The sequence below is a fragment of the Macadamia integrifolia genome, chromosome 2 (assembly GCF_013358625.1).
Source record: "Macadamia integrifolia cultivar HAES 741 chromosome 2, SCU_Mint_v3, whole genome shotgun sequence".
Taxonomy (NCBI): Eukaryota; Viridiplantae; Streptophyta; class Magnoliopsida; order Proteales; family Proteaceae; genus Macadamia; species Macadamia integrifolia.
In genome coordinates, this window is record NC_056558.1 from 5,224,352 (window position 1) to 5,228,821 (window position 4,470).

At 35.8% G+C, this 4,470-nt stretch overlaps 1 long non-coding RNA gene across 1 annotated transcript in view; it reads left to right on the forward strand.

The window, feature by feature from the left end:
- The window catches only part of LOC122072149, a 1,969-nt gene extending 1,025 nt beyond the window's left edge, over positions 1–944 (forward strand). Inside the window, exon 2 of the long non-coding RNA XR_006138346.1 lies at positions 484–944. This is a non-coding gene — a long non-coding RNA (uncharacterized LOC122072149). The remainder of the gene's footprint in view (positions 1–483) is intronic.
- Positions 945–4,470: the final 3,526 nt, after the last annotated feature.

Consider the following 4,470-nt stretch of genomic DNA (forward strand, 5'->3'; position numbering starts at 1 on the left):
ATTCATACCTTCCGATTTTGTTGGGAATGAGTTGCAGAACGAAATTTCCACAAAAAAAAAAAAAAAAGGACTTCTTTCTCTCTCTCTCTTCTAGCACTCCATAGAACATAGAAAGTGCATGGCTGAGATTTTCTTCTCCTCATCTCCCTTTTGAGTTGTTTTCCATAGTCTTCAAGTGGATTGGGAGTACGTCATTCCTTATATCTACTCTTGATATAATTGAATATGGACCATGTAGCAATCAAGTATGATTTTCTACATTTTCGTAGTAAATTCTTTTATGCATAAAAAATAAAATTATTTATACCAAAGAAGTGGATATCCCTTATAATATATTTACTATTTCCTGTTGTGTAAAGTCAGTATTATTTATGAAGTTCTATCTTGTCTTGATCTTTGTGTGTGTGTGTTCTTTTTTTTTTTTTTTTTTTTAAACTTGATCTTTGTGTTTTCTGTTTTATAAGATGAGTTTTGATTGCGCAGCAACAGAATCCAAAACTGATCAGCTGACCCTGGGAATCGGATTGTGCAAATTGAAGTTGCAGTTCTTGGCAGCCGAGAATGTCACTGGAAAATAAATTTGAAAGTAAGACTGAGAGAGGAATGTGTCAAATGTATTAATGTGTTTGCTTGATTGATAAATGTATGGTTGGTATATATGAATTTGGTCTTGGGACAGTATGGGCTTGAAAAGTCAAGAGAGTAAAGTGCAGCTAGGAATATTTGCAGGTAAATTGATAAGTAAAAGATGTTCTGCCAGAAGTTTTTTATTGATCTGATGAAGGGCTGAGTTAGAGGCTTCTTAGTGTGCTCTGTTTTTTATTTGAGAGATATAATTTGGCAGATCCTAGCTGCTTCCAAGTATTGGTTTACTCTAACATGTTTTATATTTGGGACAACTCATTTGAATGATCCAATTATGGTACACTTATTCAGGTTGCTAATCTCACTTTGTTGCATGGAACAGTGATGTGATTATCTTGACGATTATATAGATAGTAAATTCCTTCAATTCATACTTGATATTTCATATTTTAATTCGATCAAAGACCCTTTGATGTATTAACATCATCTTCGTGTATACCCATGTATGTCTACGGTACTTCAATCACTATTATGCACTCTTCCATAATCCTAAATTTTATACCATTATTTTTTTGCTTCATATTCTAACTCAATCAAATACCCTCTAATGTATTAATATTCATCTTTGTGTATACATCTATGGCAGTCCAACCTTTTTTTTTTTCTCTTGAAGATTCAAATTTTTATTAAAATGAATGGAAAAAAAAAAAGAAAAAACAAAGACAAGACTGAATCCAAAAATACACCAAAAACTGATTTTAAGCCCCCACCTTCGGCATTGCCATCAGTAGGGAAAAAAAATCAGCTAAAATCAAACGGTATCTAGGCCTAGATTTCGCATCATGGGCAACCTCATCCCTTATATGCTTGGGAAGATAAACATATTTCCTAGAAATTCCAACTTTTGCCTCATCCCTTGGTAAGAAATCAGTTATGCAATTAGCCTCCCTAGAACAGTGCGTTATTTTCCAAACTATTGAGTTCAAGAAAGGTTCCAGAAAAATCCATTCCTGAGTAATGTACCATGGGAGGGATCTTGCTTGAACAACCACCACCAGCGTTGCAGAGTCAAATTTGATCCAAAGAGAGCTCACCCCCAATTCTTTTACCATTTGAATACCTTCCATCAAAGCTTGGAATTCGGCAACATGATTGGAATGAACTTCAAGGAATACTTTAAAAGATCCAATCATTGCGCCTAGATTGTTGCGAATAACTCCTCTTGCACCTACCCTATTAGGATTGCCCATTTAGCTTCCATCCACGTTTAGTTTCACCCATCTTGGCATTGGTTTGCAGCAGAACACTTCCAAAATCTCTATGGCAGTCCAATCACTATTATACATTCTACCAAAATCCTGAGTTTTATACTACTATTTTGCCATTTGACAAATTTTGATTGGTGGATAGCTCTTCTTGAAGAGCAGGTGCCAAGAGTATGGATGGTCTAAGTATCAAATCCTGCCATATGTGTTCTCCGACCCCTTCTCCTCAGGTGTGCATGAGTAAAGTTCCTTTAAAAAAAAAAAAAAAAAAAAAAAAAAAAAAAAAAAAACTGATTTGATTGAAAATCTGAGGCACACCCAGGTCTCACATGACAGGTTTTTGGGCCACCTTGATAAGCTTATCAAGTCGTCCTGTTTGGAATGTTTGCCCTAAATATTTATGCATATGAAATATATTGTATTATTTAAAGAAAATAATTATTTTTATTTAGCACTAAGAGGAATCAACCAATTAAGTCAAATCAGGTTTTAGAAAAGTTCATTACTACATATTTTTTTTTTTTTGGTAATTAATACTACATGTACTATAGATGAAAGAATGGTAGGCCCCAGGTCTGGCCCTAGAGCAGGCTTGGCCCAGACCCGAGACTTACCAGAAACCTTTAGGTCCAATGTTAAACCCAAACAGGCCCTACCCAACTTGACAAATTACCACCAACTAGTCTTGGGACATTTTGGCGTGTTGGGCATAGCCTAGCATACTATTTGAGAGATTTTTTGATCATTTTCTTATAGAAATTTGTTTCTAAAATATTTGAATTGTATTTTTTCCCGTTGTAGGCTCTTGCCCTTTGTTTTTTTGGGGTGCCGCGGGGGTGGGGGATGAACCCCTTATCAAAACCTCTGATTAATGAGATTTTACATCTATTTTTCATGCCAATAGATTTACTTTTGAAACAACAACTTATTCTCACGTCCAATTGCTTTATAACTCTTGATAAATTTCTACTTGATCTGTAGCCAAAACGTTAGTCGTCAGATTATTGGGATATAGGATAAGAGAAGATAAGAGAAGCCGGATCCTATCGGGTATGGGTTGTATCTAGGCCTTAGGTGTGATTTTTTTGAAGAGGCAACCACAACCATTGGATCCTTTAGGGATAGGTGTTGCACACCCAGGTGGCTATGGACAAGCTCTAAACGATTAACGCTACGGAGAGGAGCCGAATCCCAACTTTTACATTGTACCAGAGAATGAATCAGTAGAGGAGGAGGAGAGCAGGGACGAGAAGATGAGGAGAGATGGAAATGGAGATTGGGGGGATTGGGATCTTCTCCAATGACTCTCCCTCCAACTTCCAACGAGACAAAGCATGCATGCCAACCACTTGGACATTGTGCCTCAGGTGTTGGATTGCATGCCTTTGTCAGATTGGAGGAGGGATTGTTGGAGAGAATCCAGATCTGGAAAAGGTTGGGTTGTGATATGGGATCCAAATCCTCTCCAACAACCCTCCCCAGTGATTTGGTTCCTCTTCAATTCTTGTCCAATTCTTGTCCAATTCTCTCTATCGTGATATTTTATATATATTTTTTAAATCTAATAGTTGTTGAAGTTTTTTGGAATTCATATTTTTTTTAATCTCTCTATCGTGACACTACATTTTTTTTAATTCTACCAGTTGTTGAAGTTTTTTGAATCCAATTTTTTTTTAATGAATAAAAAGATTTATTATCAAAGAGGAAAATAATATACAAAGGAAAATTGGGGGCCATATCACAATGCTAGACAGAGGGTTGTGGCCCAACAACTGAACAAGGATACGTCAGTGAATCTAATTCAAACCCATTTTAACCCCCTTAAATACCTTAAAACTTTCATAATCGTTGAATTTTGAAAATATACAAGTGTGGCATGCACAAAAAAAAAAAAAAAAAAAAAATTGAACATGAATTGAAAGATTAAAAATTAGTGAGGAGTTGGATCCTTCTCACTGCAACTTCCACCTATTCAGATACAGACAAGCAACCCAACACCTTGAGGCACGTAGCCCTCAACGTATTATGTCTGTATCTATATCTGTATTTGTATTTGATTGAAGGAAAAGTCATTGGAGAAGAACTCGATCTTCTCACTATAACTTCCATCTAATCAGACCCAGGCAAAGAACCCAACACCTTGAGGGACGTAGCCTTCAATGTGTGAGAACAGATCCAGTTCACGTACGAGAACAGTTCTAATCCGTGGATATAGAATCAATTTTCTCTCTCCTCTCTCTTCATTTAGTAAATTATATATCCATGGATCCGAGTGTATGAGAACATTCTCGTACGTGAACCTGATCTATTTACTCAATGTTTTATGTCTGTATCTGATGGGAGGAATCCAGACCGTACAAGTAAGAGGGGTTTTTTTTAGGGTAAACCTAATCAATATTCTACCAATAAAATACAAAAACCTAATCATTTGAATCTCTGGAGACTGATTTCATGTAGACTCATGGTTCTTAGGTGAGATCATAGTTAGCAAATTCAGATTCGGGAATTATTCGGGGGGAGAATTATTATGAATAATTCGATTGATTAATTTAAGGATTCGGTCAAAAAAGCGGTTAAAAAAACTTATTGGGTTTTTTTTTTTTTTGGTTTTTTTTTTAAA